Source organism: Bubalus bubalis, chromosome 7 (assembly GCF_019923935.1).
Source record: "Bubalus bubalis isolate 160015118507 breed Murrah chromosome 7, NDDB_SH_1, whole genome shotgun sequence".
NCBI lineage: Eukaryota > Metazoa > Chordata > Mammalia > Artiodactyla > Bovidae > Bubalus > Bubalus bubalis.
This window is the reverse complement of record NC_059163.1, coordinates 46,671,413-46,687,398: the sequence shown is the minus strand read 5'-3', so window position 1 is coordinate 46,687,398 and position 15,986 is coordinate 46,671,413. Positions and strand designations below refer to the sequence as shown.

Below are 15,986 nucleotides of genomic sequence, written 5' to 3'. Positions count from 1 at the left end.
ACCCTTCAGATTTTTAAGATTTCACTGTGAATGAAGCATAGTTAAAGCTTTAATAGGTCAGCTCATAAACACCTCATTTTTGTTCTGGCTAAAGATTAAACAGTGCCTATCCATAGGGATAACTAGCTAAGTGGCAACATATGTCCCCCAAAGCTCACTTTGAATAAGTTCTCCCTTTATTAATTATTTTTCATAAGTATTTTAACATTTCAAAGCTCACACTTAATACTAAGAAACCAGGCTTGCCAAATACATTCACAGTAGAAGATCTGTCACTCTATACCTAGATCTACCCTCTGCTAAACTTGTCTCTCCATAACTGGGAATAAGACCAGTGTTCAATGTTGGTTACAGGGAAGGCACTGGGTTTTGGGAATAAGATCAAGATTTAGTAAGTAGGACTGGGCACAAGATCAAAACTGGTCCAGTAGAAAGTCTGATTTGATGCTGAGTAAATGAATCTAAGTCACTGCCATTAATAGCTTCCTTGCCACCTGTGCACTTGGTCAAAAGACCCTATAAGCAGCTGTATCTACGATTCCATGGCCCAGGGACTTCCTCCAGCTTCCACCTCCCATTCTTTATTTTGAACCCTATTGTTTTGGTTTGGTTTCCCTGGTTCCTTCCTGTTTCCTTGAACTTGGATTTTCCCTCTTTGCCTATTCTCTTTGGGTTGATAACAGAGTTGCCTGGCTTACCACGCTCCATCTTGGACCTTCAGTGATATGCTCTGCAGCCCTTGGCTAGTCCTTCCTACATTTCTCTGAACCCAGTCACAGCAATTCCAGCTGGGCTGGGAGCAGCCTGTGTCCAGTGGCCTGGCTCCTTGCTTGCCTGGGAAGAGAGATGAGACACTGAGTTCTCTTAGATGGAGCTACTGGGTCTCTTAAGTCTAAGATGAGGATTGTATCGATCTTCTTCAGGGTAACTTGGTGACAAATACTAACTGGGCATTTACTATGTGCCAGGCACTACCTTAGGTGCTGAAAATACAGCAGAGCATGAAACAAGCTCTCTGATCTCAGGCAGTTTAGATTCTATATAGACAGTGGGAAAGACAAATGTATGAACAAGTAAGACAAAGTAATAATAACTACAAACCAGGTTGGGACTGTGTTCAAGTGAAAATTAAACAGAATGGCACAGACAGGTTCTGGGTGATTAGGAAAGACCCCTTGAGGAGAAAGAATGAGTGACAAGAAGGAGCTAGCCTTGGGAAGATCTGGAGGAAGACAGCTTTGAAGGAGAAGGGGCAACAGATACAAAGGCCATGAAGCAGGAATGAGCTTGGCATCTTACAGGGATGGAAAAAAGACCAGCGAGGCAAGAGCCACAAAATTGACAAATAATTTGCTTGAAACATGAAAGTGGGCTTAAAAAGTCAGCTTGAAAACATGACAAGTTTTCCTCCCAATTCAACTAGATTTGCAACATAAATAAGATGCATAATTGTACATATTTGTCACAAATCTTATTGGCAGTTCTGGTAAATAAATGTAGGACCAGTTGAGTCTCCTTGACGCCTATCACAACTGTGAACACGGCCTCTGATAACATTGTTTTGTCACTTTTCACTCCCACCAGCAAAGAAGACAGATAAATGGTTTCCTGAGACAAATGGCCCCTGTCTCCAGGGCCCGGGGCTCTGAAAGAAGGAGACGCGAGCCTTGGAACATTACTCAGGGTGGTTCCTTGAAGAGTTCATGGCCACGAGCTCTCTGAGTCTGCTGCAGAAAGAGCTGCTGGATTAATTGTTCTGAAAAATTACATGTTGTTTGCAGTCCATTAAATTTCAAAAGACTTATGAAATCAATACCAGACTAATGACGTGTCCCTGCAACATGCAACAGAAAATCCCTGATTATCACAATAATAGGGATTTAAAATGAAAAATACCTTATGTTTTGCCTGTATCTCACCACAGTGCCCTGGACAAGACAAAAATTGTCCTTTCTGGGAGTGAATTCTCATGCAGGTAACATTCTTTCCAGGTGTACAGCTGTGGAGAGTTGCATCAGGCATTGCGTGCTAAATCTCTCCAGTCGTGTCTGACTCTGTGCGACCCTATGGACTATAACCCGTCAGATATCCCTGTCCATGGGATTCTCCAGGCAAGAATACTAGAGTGGGTTGTCATGACCTCCTCCAAGGGATCTTCCTGACCCAGGAATCGAACCCACGTCTCTTACGTCTCCTGCCTTGGCAGGTAGGTTCTTTAACACTAGCATCACCTGGAAAACCCAACTGAATCATATCCCCCCAGAAACTCATGTTCAGCCAGAGCCTCAGAATGTGATCTAATTCAGACAGAGAGTCTTAGTAGATGTGATTATTTAAGACACACTGTATCAGGGTAGGGCCTAAATTCAATGACTGGTATCTTCATAAAAGAAAAGAGAGGGAAATTCTTACACACGCACACACGCGCACACACACACACACATAGACACACACACAGAAGCAGGCCATGTGAAACCAGAGGCAGAGACTGGAGTGACGCAACTATACGCCAAAGAACACCAAGACTGCCAGGTAAGGACCAGAAGTTAGCAGAGGTCAAGGAAGGATTCCCTTCCAGAGCCTTCACAGGGAGCAAGGCCCTGTAAACAAACCTTGCTTTCAGATTTCTAGCCTCCAGAACTGAGAACAAATGTCTGTAGCCTTAAGCCGCCCAGTTTGTGGTAATTTGGTACGGCAGCCCTAGGAAACTAATATACCAGTCATGGGCACCTTTGCCCCAGCACCACAGGACAGGGAAACCACTGGGTATTGGAAACCAACTGAATCTACATTAGCAAAGTGGAAAATTGAGTATTTATTTGATAAATTTGACCACCAACAATTTGGGAGGAGGAACTTAACTCGGACAGGGGTTAAAAGGTAGGACTTTGGAATCAGAAAGTCTGGATTGAGTCTTAACTCTATCCTTCACCTTGTTCAAGTTACTAAACTCTAAGCCCCAGCTTTTCATTGGTCAAATAGGAACTTACCTCACAAGCTGGCTGTGAGATTTAGAGGGGAAGCCTCTGTGTCGAGCTTGGCAAGTGCTCATCCCATAGTGAGCCCTCACGAAAGGATAGCTGCGGTATCATTATTGTATGGTTGTCACTCTTTCACCTTGAGAAACGTTTCCTATCCTTGCAGGAAGGACTGTGTGGTTAGAGCCAAATGTGCTTTAGAGTCTATACTTCTTCTGTTTTTTGTTCAGCCACTGCTCAGCATGACCTGTCTCAAACTAAAAACGTTCCATATTCACCAGTTCTGAATGAGAGACAGCCTCCGTGTTCACAGGGAGCCCTAACTCCCCAAAACATATTTTTAAATGATTTCTTGCCTGTCTTAAGATATATTTATTCAAAAACATGGGTTTTAAGGACCACAATATTTTCAACAACATGTATTTCTTGAAAGCTCATCATTTGCCAGGCACTTCCCAAAGGTCTCCTCACTCAGACCTTACCACAATTCTGCAAACTCAGTGAGAAACATCTGGTTTTACAAAGGAGGAGGCTGAGACTCCAAGAAACTTCTGAGGATGCCAGACTGACTCCAAATTAAAGTAAGAAATAAAAGCAGTGTTGGGTAAGGAGTGGGCGAGGCAGGGATGCTGCTGCAAACACTCCTCTTTCCAAAAGGCAAAATGAAGTCCAGACCAGAGAGTCAGAATTCAGCACTGGGAGGCCTGCTTGGGTTCTGATCTGGGCTTCCACCCTCACCTGTTGAGTGAAGCACTGTTTCTCTGTGGACCTCCCTTTCCCGACCTGTGAGGCAAGCCATGTGAACCAGATGATCTCTAATAGCAAGTTCTGCTCTTAAAACAAAATCAAAATTATTTTAAAAAGCCAAATGATAAAATTCTCTGATATGCAGTGTCATTAATCTTAGGCCATATTTTTTTAAGCAATGCAATGTGGAAAAAAAAAGATTAAAGATGCTGAGGTTGAAGTTTTGAAACAAATTCATAATATTTACAATACAGCATTGTAATTTTAGTTTTCATAACACTGATCCTACTCCTTTATTTCAGTCGTTAGCTCATATCAAAACAAAAGCTGGGGCATTTTTCACTAAAATCTTATTTTTTTTTCTTTTTTGGTAGGAAAGTCTGAGTAATACAAAAAAATAGAAATAATAATGCTTCACATTTAAATAGTATCTTTGATCTGAGGCCTTCCTGTATGGTATTTTTATAAGCCATGTGTGTTATTATTTCTTTTGGTAGGTCACATTAAAGTCCTAGGATGTCTAGACCACTGATATTATGGGAGCTCTTCAAAGTAACACAATGATATTTAATAATAAACTCAGCTTTTTCTTTAGTTGTACCTTACATCCCAGAAGTGCTGAACCTTTTAGTTTTAAATGATGTTTCATCACCCTGTGTGTTTTATGGATAGAAAAACTGAATCTAGGCAGATTCTAAAGAAGACTCCATATATCTGTGATGTTTATTAGTAAGAGTAGCATTCACTTATTAGGTGTCTACTCTGTTACTGGCGTTGTTCCAAGTGCCTTACAAGTGTTAACTCATTTAAGCCTCACAATCCTAGGAGGTAAGTTATGACGTCCCCATTTCACAGATGAGAAAACTAAGGCAGAGAGAAGAGAGTAACCTGGTTCAAGAGCTGACAACTGGTCACTCACAGAGCTGGGACCTGACTCCAGTCATCTGGCTTCAGAGCCCACAATCGTCACCTTTACCCTCATCCGGGGAAACTGAGGCTCATCAAAGTTTAGTAACTCAAATGTTTTCCAAAAATTCCCATATAGCCACTCCCCCATGATAACATTCCATCAACTTGCCCTCTCCAGAAGAAAATAAATAGCTCTCTCCATCTATCATTGGCTGGTTCCACTTACTTGCGTTGGTCCTTATCTTTAGTACCAATCTGGAGATTCCGGAGAAGGCAATGGCACCCCACAGTACTCTTACCTGGAAAATCCCATGGACGGAGGAGCCTGGTAGGCTGCAGTCCCTGGGGTCATTAGGAGTCGGACACGACTTCACTTTCACTTTCACTTTTCACTTTCATGCATTGGAGAAGGAAAAGGCAACCTACTCCAGTGTTCTTGCCTGGAGAATCCCAGGGACGGGAGAGCCTGGTGGGCTGCCTTCTATGGGGTCGCACAGAGTCGGACACGACTGAAGTGACTTAGAAGCAGCAGCAGCAGCTGCTGGAGATTCCACTAGACCATCTTTATCTTTTGTATCTGATAGTAAACGCTTCAGTTGTCAGATATTTGATCCTCACATACATTAAAATATAGAGCAAAAAAGAGCAAAGTGTGAGCAGATTGAGTTTCACATCAAATATTTCATCTTCTTCCAATATATAATCCAATTACTTCCAAATCCCCATTATTATTTTCATTGTACATTCATGTACTGCAAGAAAAAAAGTTTTTGAAAACACCTGAAAAAACCTTCATGACTGGGCCAAATCCATTTCTGAACCACCTATTGCTATTTTTATTCCTTGGATTTCTCTAGGTCACATTGTTTAAAATTGCTATCATCTGTGAAACATTCTAAATCCCTTCACTCAGAAGCACACTGGTCAAACTTGATTTTTAGTGAGTTATTTTACCAGACATTACCTTACTCCTATGAAGTCGATTCTAGCTCAGGGAAACAGATTTCTTTCCTCCCCCAGGGGAAGATGGAATGACCTTTGAAGCTGATGTAGCTACAATTTAGGAGAAGTGATAACAACCACTCCCGAACCATTCCCTATGAAACTCGGTGCAAGGACACCGAGTTTAGGAGCAAAACAAGCTTCTGGATTATTTAATTATTTTTAATTGATTTGATTCTTTATTTCCTGCCTTGCTCCACCAAGGATTCAAAGTTCATCCTTTTTTTTTTTTTTAAGGTATGCTGGTTAAGAATTTTTATCTTCCAAGTGACAGATTTATTCATAGCTATAGGCAATGCTTTCCTCATTTTTCTGACGTTCCTCCACTCTTGTGGCAGGTAAGATCCAAAAAAATATGAATGTTCCTCCCAACAGAATCCCTCCCCAACTCCCCCTCCCCACAACCAATTTCCTAGGGATCTCTTTAAAGGAGTCCAGAAATTAAATTTAGAACTATCAGGCTAAGCACAAAAAATAAAGAGGTTACTCAGTGTGTGGAAATCGGCTTTATCTCTCATGTATTTGCTTCTCTTATTAAGGAATCCATAAGGTCCACCTTCTCTCCATCTGCCAAAAAGGGCTGACATCAGTTTGAAGCATTCAAAGTTATCAAGGGGTCTGAGGGGAGGAGGGGCGCCAGAGGAGGGGGTGGACCAGCAGACTTGCAGAGCCTGGCCATGTCATAAGCATTCTTTCCAAAGGAAACCAGGCTAAAAGGCTGATAAACCCCAATCTCTTTTCACAGCTTGCCTTCGGAGCCCCTTAATGCAACTCCCTCATTTGTTCATCAGCACTTTATGAGAAAATAAACAAAAACACAGCCTGTTTCCTTATTGTCAGCACATCAGAATACTTCCTGCTCAGAGAGGCCACCATCCCACCAAAGAGTCAGGGGTCCACTCTCTATTTTTGCCTCAACTTTTTAACAGCTCATTTTCTAAGCTGAATTCCAAGGGCTTAATCAAATCTGAAGCCCCCTCTGGGTGGATTAGATGTCTTAGATTCCAGTGCTCTGCAGGACAGGAGCTCCCCTGGAAGGACCAGTGGGTGAGCTACACTGCAACCACAGAGCTTGCTTCCTGTTTCTCCATTCCTACTTTACTTTAAAAAAAAAAAAAAAAAAAAAGTGGGCTAAGGAAAAGAAGAAACACTTAAAATAATTAACTGCTCACCAAATCACCAGTTCTACAGGTACCATAAATTCTATAGCTGTTGTAACATTTTCAAATCAGTTCAATCCTTCCAGATTTTTCACTAAATCTGACTTTTAAAAAAGCAAGTAGGAAAGAAAGGGGAGGAGAGGAGAGGGGAGGGAAGGGCAGAGAAAGAAAGGGATAGTCAGTGCAAATGTAAGATCTGAAGGGTCATAACTCTTGTGTTTAAATTCCCAAAGGGCTCAACCATGCCCTGAGAGAGTCATTGATTTCATATCATTTCATATTGAAATGATGTGAATGTTTGAAGAGGAAAAGCACAGAAAGTCTAGCTGGAAGATGCAGTCAAGATTTTGGATGGGGGCTTCCCTGGTAGCTCAGTAGTTAAGAATCCGCCTGCCAGAGCAGGAGACACGGGTTCAATCCCTGATCTAGGAAGATCCCACATGTCATGGAGCAAATAAGCCTGTGCTCCACAACAATTGAGCCTGTGCTCTAGAGTCCATGAGCCACAACTAGTGAGTCCACACGCTGTAACTACTGAAGCCTGAGAGCCTTAGAGCCCATGCTCCACAGTAAGAGAAGCCACCGCAATGAGAAACCCAGACACCCCAATTGGAGAGTAACCTCTGCTCTCCACAACTAGAGAAAAGCCCACACAGCAACAAAGACCCAGTACAGCCAAAAAGAAATAAATATTAAAAAAAAAATACTTTGGATGGATGTTGGAATGCTTCAATGGCTCAGACATGTGGTGGATGCCCATGATGCCAACTTTCAGGAGTCTGGTGTTTGAAATATACAAATACTATGGAGCTATAGTTCAGGCCTCAGGCTCTGGAGCCTGACTCGTTGGGTTCACAGAGTAACCCCAGCACATGCTAACTCTGAGAACTTAGGCTTGTTCCTTAAACTCTCTAAGCCTCCATGTCTGCCTTACAGGGTGATTATGACGATTAAGTCAGGCGGTGAGTGGAAAGAACAGGGGCCTGGACCACTGGGCTCAAGAAATGTTTACTGCTAAATATCAGATGACATTCATGAATTCCAGCATTTCTTACACTGTGCAGATTATGGGCATAATCCTAAAAGGCTGTTTTTCTTTGAAAAAAAAAAAAAAGAAGAATGAAAGAAAATACAGACACAGCAGAAACTAACTTTAATATATTTGCCAAGGAGTAGAATTCAGTGTGAGTTACATCTATTTTAGAACCAACGCCATAGGGGCTTTATTATCACAAAACAAGGGCCTCGTTTAGAAACAAAGCAGACTCTTGGCATGAGCCTGGGGCCCCAGCATACTTTGGAACCAAAATCCAAATAAGCGAGAAATAAGTGAACATTGCCACTGACTGTGTAATCATGTGCTCTTGGACAAGACACTTAACTTCTTGGTGTTCTCATCTTGAAAAAAAAAAAAAAAAAAACAATGAGCTGGACAAAAAAGTATCAAAGACTTCTGAGAGGTCTCATTCCACCCAACATTCTATAATTCTACTTAATGCCATGAACTGTCTGAAGAAAAATATAACCAGATGATGAGAGTAATAGCCCTCAAGCCTTCACACTCTAGGATAAACCATTTAGCTATAGATTATTTAGATTCCTGTGAATATGTGATTGTGAAAAGTCTTTTAGTCTTGTTTCCCCAGCTAGCTTAAAATTTCTTTGAAGACAGAGATCTTGCACCATTCTTAATCCTCATTGTCCTTTGCCCAGCATCTAACACGTGATAGCCATCAGGAATGTGCATAAACAGAGCCTTATTCCATAAACCACCCATGTTCTGGCTTCACAGGCGTAATCCCATAATCCATCCACATTATAACTTCATAGTCATGCTTGGTACCTGTTGCTCAATCACAGCAACCTAACCCAAAACAGGCATCAGTGAGGACAGCCAGCCATGTGCTCAGTAAATCGTATTTCTCGCCCTGCATTTGCTCACAAAGGTCTATTAAATAATATGATTATCAGACATTAAGGATGCTCTACAAGCCCCATCACAACCCTGAAGGTTCTCACATAGGCAGTGTGTAAGGCAGGCGCACACTTGTGTGTGCATTGATACACTTGTGTATCAATGGACCATAACCAGAAACTGAACTGAGTCAACAACTTTTTTTCCCAAACTATGCTTCCCCTTGTAGATGAACAGGCTTCCCAGTTCATTCCTGGAGTTTTATTAGTATTTACCATGTTAATAGGTATGGTATTACTAAAGAAAAATGAGCATGTATTTATAGGGCTCTGTACAGATCAAAAACCTAGTGTTTATCAACAATAATTTGACCCTTCTTAAAGTAGAAATATTACACTACAGACTAACTACTCTTATTCCTAGAAGCCTTCTGAACTTAGCATTTCCTGCTGCTGTGTTTCTGGTCTTAAGTACGTCAGCAAAATACTCCGTAGGTCTGTAGATTATCTGTAAACCAACTGACAATTATCCAATGCAGACCATGCGGAGATGTTTCTTCACCCCTATCGCTGCCCTCAGATGATGCTGTGAAAAGTAAAAGTTCATCAGGTGCTGACCGGGTTCATGATAGACCCACACTGTGAATTCCTGAAAGGCCAATTGCAATTTATCATTCCTCCTGCTTATCAGCCATGGAGTGACTTTCCTCCATTTAAATAGCAGCCAGCTTCCCTCCTATGACTCCGTCCCTGTTGTCAAGGTTCTCTAAATGCTAATCAGGAGATAGAGGGCACTCTGTGATCTTGTAAAGTGCTCACCCAGCAATCTGGCAAAAACAGAGTGTAAACATCACGCCTGAATACCTGCATTTGTTGGTCAAGGATCAAGGCAGAAATGACCATCACAGAGTCTGTGTCTGCCATCACAAAAAGGAACAAGAATATTTCAATGCTTTTCTAGAAGTTTGAAATGTGTTGAAAATAATACTAGTAAAACCAATCTACTTATATCAATGGTTTATTTGTGGCAATTAAAAAGGAATGGGATTGTAATTGTAAACAAATTAAGCAGATTATATGGAGATATGACCTGGTTCTATAGAAAACATTTGAGATGGGAATATGTGAACGCTTCCAAACGATGTGAATAATAGCATCAGGATGCTTAGTTAGCAAGTAAGAGAATCAGCAATACTCTGTTTGACAGTTGCTGTGGTTTCCTGGATAGAAAAATCAACTTGGAAGTGAGAAGTCTTTGTTTGATTCAATAAATGTTCGTTGAGACCATTCCCAGCTTCACCACAAACACAACGAGTGAACATTATAAAGTCATACCTCCTCCCTAAAGTCTTCAGTGAAAGGATCCAGGTTGAATGGGGCTTTTTAAGACTCTGAGTCATCAGCAGTATTTATAAGAAGTAAGCAAGCTTAATCAACCAACAGATTATTTCACTTGAAGGCTACAGCAGAATTCTGTGTGCTGACTTCTTTTCATAATCAACTGCAAATTTTAGATATACCCCAAGTGTCACAGTTTCAGAGCTGGAAGCATAGTCTGTTCTGCTCAGTCACTCAGTCGTGTGGCTATGTGACCCCACGGACTGCAGCACACCAGGCTTCCCTGTCCCTCACTGTCTCCCAGAGTTTGCTCAAACTCATGTCTTAAGAGGTCACAGAATGAAGTAACATTTGGCACATATCCATATATAAGTAAACCCACCTAGACAGAACAATTAATGCTCAGCATTAATCAAGTAGGGAATCATAAGGGACCTGAAACTACACAGAAATCAAGATGAGATGGTTCCCAGAAGGAAACAACAAAGATAAGATGCTGAGCCAGGATTACAAAAATCAAAGTTAACCTCAAAACCATCAGAGAAATATGCCCTCTTGGGAATGTTTGTAGTTTCAGTTCAGCATAACTTCATTTGAATTTTTATTCATTAATGTCAAGCCTGGTTTTAAAATTAATGTCTACAGGTCAAGTTCAGACACAAAAAGCATAGGCGTGCAAGCAGATACAACCTGACGTGTTTATCTTTTCAGCGCACACTTTCTGCTGCAGGCGTGTACCAGATGTAGCAGCAGCTGTAGGAAGTTGTTTATCTACCCTCTCGACCTTTGTAAAGTGTTAGGAGATGGTAAGAATCATGTTTTTAAATTATAGGCGTCTCCTTTCAAACTAATATCTTCTTAGCATCAGTCAAAACACATCAATAAAGGCATAAGAAGGTCAGCAAGATATGGTTGTATCCCAGTGATATCTGTGAAAACATACTTCTGCAATGATTTATAATACCTCTGCTTATTTCCAAATTCACTTCACTCATTCAACACTCAGTAAATATTTATTGCACTCCTGTGTGCAAGGCACAATTAACAATTGCAAATCAAATGAATGCTAATACCTGTACTATTTGTCTTTGCCTGAATTTTTACAAATGTCATTTGTGCTTTGCACATCTATCCTTTAAATTTTTTCAAAATCTTTTTAAAATTCCAAGGATGAAAGATGACTCAAAATCGTTAAGCGGACTTCTTTATTAAAACATCACTTGGAGGTTCACAGTCAAATGTACAGATTTCAGAAGCCAATGCCACATCCTTCTTAGAGAGACGAGAACTATGGCCAAGCTTCAGGGCCACACAGCTTCTGTACTGGTAGGTCACCTCTCAGGTCTGGAGGGATTACAGTAAATGCAAGGGGGACTGATCTATCAACCTAATCACTCACAAAAAATAATAACAATGTCATTAGGTAAGTTTCCAAAACAACCTAGTTCCTGCTTGAAAGTCAATCCCTCAGAAGACTGCTGAAACTTACTTTTGTTATGACATTTGGAAGAAGTCACAAAAGTTCTTTTGGTCTTTCTCTGTCAACGTCAGTGTCCTCTGGGGAAACCAGTGTGGTGATATCAAAAAACAAAAGGCAACAAATCAGAGTCTCCAAAGAGAAAGACGCAAACAATGATTATTTTTAAGAAACCCAGTGAGTTTCTCATTTTGGTCAGGGAACAATTAGAAAATATATTGCCTTCCCCAAAAGCTCAGCTTGCAAATGAAATCAACAGGTATTCTCACGCTTCTCTGAATCATGTTTACTGATTTGCCAGAATTCTCCTAACCTGATAAAATATTTATAAACTTGGGCATTCACATTAAACTCTATTTGGACATATTTAGTGTGTGCATGCAATTTAATTATACAGGTACAGACAAACTGACACAAAACTTTATTTCTCTTTGAGGTGTGTGCACATATATGTGTGTATGCACAGCTTCTTTTGTGTGTCGGCAAGAATTGACAGATATGGCCTTTGCCTTGAAGGAACTCTTAATCTAGTAGTCGCACATTAGAGCTGATCCACTTGACATGATTTTCTCCAACAATCTTTGTCTATATAGTAAAAGGCAATTCATTCACTGAGCAGTGATAGGGTAGAAGATTTTGAATTTTTATCTTCCATGACTGGCTGTCTTGTTTTCCATTCAGTTAGCCTTAAACTAAAATCAGCCTTAAAGCTCTCTGAGTCTCAACTTTTTGCTACCATATCAACTTGTCTTAGAGAGATGACATAAGTTTTTCAAAAAAACAATGTTCAAGAATTCTGTGGCAATGACAACGTGTTGGACTGAATTTCCAGGCGTGCAAATTGTAGACACTCAGTCTGAGGGAATGACTGGGGTAGGACTAAAAGAAACATGAAAAAAATTCTGAAAATATTTTCAAATGCCAAAGAATGAGACAATCATTCAGTAAATATGGCCAACATATCTACTTGGTGTTGATTGTTGCAACAGAAAATTGCTTCCAAATGTCTTCCTCACTCACTTCAGAGCCACAGTGAATCACGATAACCAAGTCCTGGCCATGGTCATAGAAAAGCAGCCCAAATCTCTGTCGTATGAAATTTTTGTTAGGATTCCTGTGAGTGTGTTGATGGGGAAAATATTGAGTGTTACTGAAGGCAAAAAATATGTGTACAATTGGACTGATATATGGACTCCCATTTACATGGTACAATGTACATAAATATGGTGTGATTCTAGGAAAATGAAAATGGTCCCTGTGACACCAGAAGCACAGATGAAGAAAGAAAAAATAAACTGGGCTGCATCAAAAGTTCAAACATGACTATGTCTGTGCAAAGACATAATCAACAGAGAAAAAAGTCAAACCAAGAATGGAAGAAAATATCTGTAAATCATAGATGTGATGAGAGGTTATCCGGAATATAAAAATAAATTCTACAACTAACAACAAAAAACAAACAACTCAATTTTTTAAATAGGCAAAGGATGTGAACAGGCATTTCTCCAAAGGAGACAGATGTACAAATGGCTAATAAGCATATGAAAAGATGCTCAATCTCATTAACCATTCGAGAAATAGAAATCAAAACCATAATTGGATACCACCTTATATCCATTAGGATGGCTACTATCAAATAAACAAAAAATAACAAGTGTTGAAAAGGATGGGGAGAAACTGGAAATTTTTGTGCACTGTTAGTGGGAAGTAATGGAGAAGGAAATGGCAACCCACTCCGGTGTTCTTGCCTGGAGAGTCCCAGGGACGGGGAAGCCTGGTGGGCTGCCGTCTATGGGGTCGCACAGTGTCGGACACGACTGAAGCGACTTAGCAGCAGCAGCAGTGGGAAGTAAAGTGGTTCATCCACTATAGGAAATGGTATGGTGGTTTTTCAAAGAAATTAAAACTATAACTACCATATGATTCAGCAATTCTACTTCTGGGTATATATTAAAGAACTGAGGTAGAGCCTTAAAGAGATATTTATATAATCATAATCATAGCAGCATTACGCACAATAACCAAGAGGCAGAAAACCAAATGCCTATCAACAGATGAATAGATAAACAAAATACGGTATATACATGCAATAGAATAGTATTTAGCCTTAAAAAGGAAGAAAATTCGGACAGATGCTATAACACAGATAAACCTTGAGGACATAATGCCACATGAATACACTAGTCACAAAAAAACAAATACCATATGATTCTACCTATGTGAGGTATCTAGAATCATACAGACAGAAAGTAGAATGGTGGTCTTCAGGAGTTGGGGGTGGGGGTGGGGGTGGGGTTGGGGGTAGAGAAATGGCAAGTTGTTTAATGGGTATAGAATTTCAGTTTTGTAAGAATAAAGGAGTACTGGAGGTCTGTTTCACACCAATGTGAATATATTTAAAACTACTGCACTGTGCATCTAAAAATGGTTAAGATGGTAAATTTTATGCTACATGTAGTGGTTGTACTAGTTCAGTCGCTCAGTTGTGTCGGACTCTTTGCAACCCCATGTACTGTAGCACACCAGGGCTCCCTGTCCATCGCCAACTGCCGGTGTTTATCCAAATGCATGTCCATTGAGTCAGTGATGCACCCAACCATCTCATCCTCTGTCGTCCCCTTCTCCTCCTGCCCTCAATCTTTCCCAGCATCAGGGTCTTTTCAAATGAGTCAGCTCTTTGCATCAGGTGGCCAAAGTATTAGAGTTTCAGCTTCAACGTCAGTCCTTCCAATGAACACCCAGGACTGATGTCCTTTAGGATGGACTGGTTGGATCTTCTTGCAGTCCAAGGGGCTCTAAAGAGTCTCCAACACCACAATTCAAAACCATTAACTCTTTGGCACTTAGCTTTCTTTATATTCCAATACTCACATCCATACATGACTACTGGAAAAACCATAGCTTTGACTAGATGGACCTTTGTTGGCAAACTAATGTCTCTGCTTTTTAATATGCTGTCTAGGTTGGTCATAACTTTCATTCCAAGGAGTGAGTGTCTTTTAATTTCATGGCTGCAGTCACAATTCACAGTGATTTTGGAGCCCCCCAAAATAAAGTCAGCTACTGTTTCCACTGTTTCCCCATCTATTTCCCATGAAGTGATGGGACCAGATGCCATGATCTTACTTTTCTGAATTTTGAGCTTTAAGCCAAATTTTTCACTCTCCACTTTCACTTTCATCAAGAGGCTCTTTAGTTCTTCTTCACTTTCTGCCATAAGGGTGATATCATCTGCATATCTGAGGTTATTGATATTTCTCCCAGCAATCTTGATTCCAGCGTGTGCTTCTTCCAGCCCAGCGTTTCTCATGATGTACTCTGCATATAAGTTAAATAAGCAGGATGACAATACACAGCCTTGACGTACTCCTTTTCCTATTTGGAACCAGTCTGTTGTTCCATGTCCAGTTCTAACTATTGCTTCCTGACCTGCATACAGATTTCTCAAGAGGCAGGTCAGGTGGTCTGGTATCCCCATCTCTTTCACAATTCTTCACAGTTTATTGTGATCCACACAGTCAAAGGCTTTGGCATAGTCAAGAAAGCAGAAATAGATGTTTTCCTGGAACTCTCTTGCTTTTTTGATGATCCAGCAGATGTTGGCAATTTGATCTCTGGTTCCTCTGCCTTTTCTAAAACCAGCTTGAACATCAGGAAGTTCACGGTTCAGGTATTGCTGAAGCCTGGCTTGGAGAATTTTGAGCATTACTTTGCTAGCGTGTGAGATGAGTGCAATTGTGCGGTAGTTTGAGCATTCTTTGGCATTGCCTTTCTTTGGGATTGGAATGAAAACTGACCTTTTCCAGTCCTGTGGCCACTGCTGAGTTTTCCAAATTTGCTGGCATATTGAGTGCAGCACTTTTACAGCATCATCTTTCAGGATTTGAAAGAGCGCCACTGGAGTTCCATCACCTCCACTAGCTTTGTTCACAGTGATGCTTTCTAAGGCCCACTTGGCTTCACATTCCAGGATGTCTGGCCCTAGGTGAGTGATCACACCATCGTGATTATCTGGGTCATGAAGATCTTTTTTGTACAGTTCTTCTGTGTATTCTTGCCACCTCTTCTTAATATCTTCTGCTTCTGTTAGGTCCATACCATTTCTGTCCTTTATTGAGTCCATCTTTGCATGAAATGTTCCCTTGGTATCTCTAATTTTCTTGAAGAGATCTCTAGTCTTTCCCATTCTGTTGCTTTCCTCTATTTCTTTGCATTGATTGCTGAGGAAGGTTTTCTTATCTCTTCTTGCTATTCTTTCAAACTCTGCATTCAAATGGGTATATCTTTCCTTTTCTCCTTTGCTTTTCGCTTCTCTTCTTTTCACAGCTATTTGTAAGGCCTCCTCAGACAGCCATTTTGCTTTTTTGCATTTCTTTTTCTTGGGGATGGTCTTACTCCCTGTCTCCTGTACAATGTCACAAACCTTGGTCCATAGTTCATCAGGCACTCTGTCTATCAGAT

The 15,986-nt window shown here is 40.7% G+C and overlaps 1 long non-coding RNA gene across 1 annotated transcript in view; it reads right to left on the bottom strand.

Moving 5' to 3' along the window:
- The window catches only part of LOC102412600, an 83,274-nt gene that overhangs the window by 15,289 nt on the left and 51,999 nt on the right, over nucleotides 1-15,986 (bottom strand). The gene's annotated exons all lie outside the window — the stretch shown is intronic.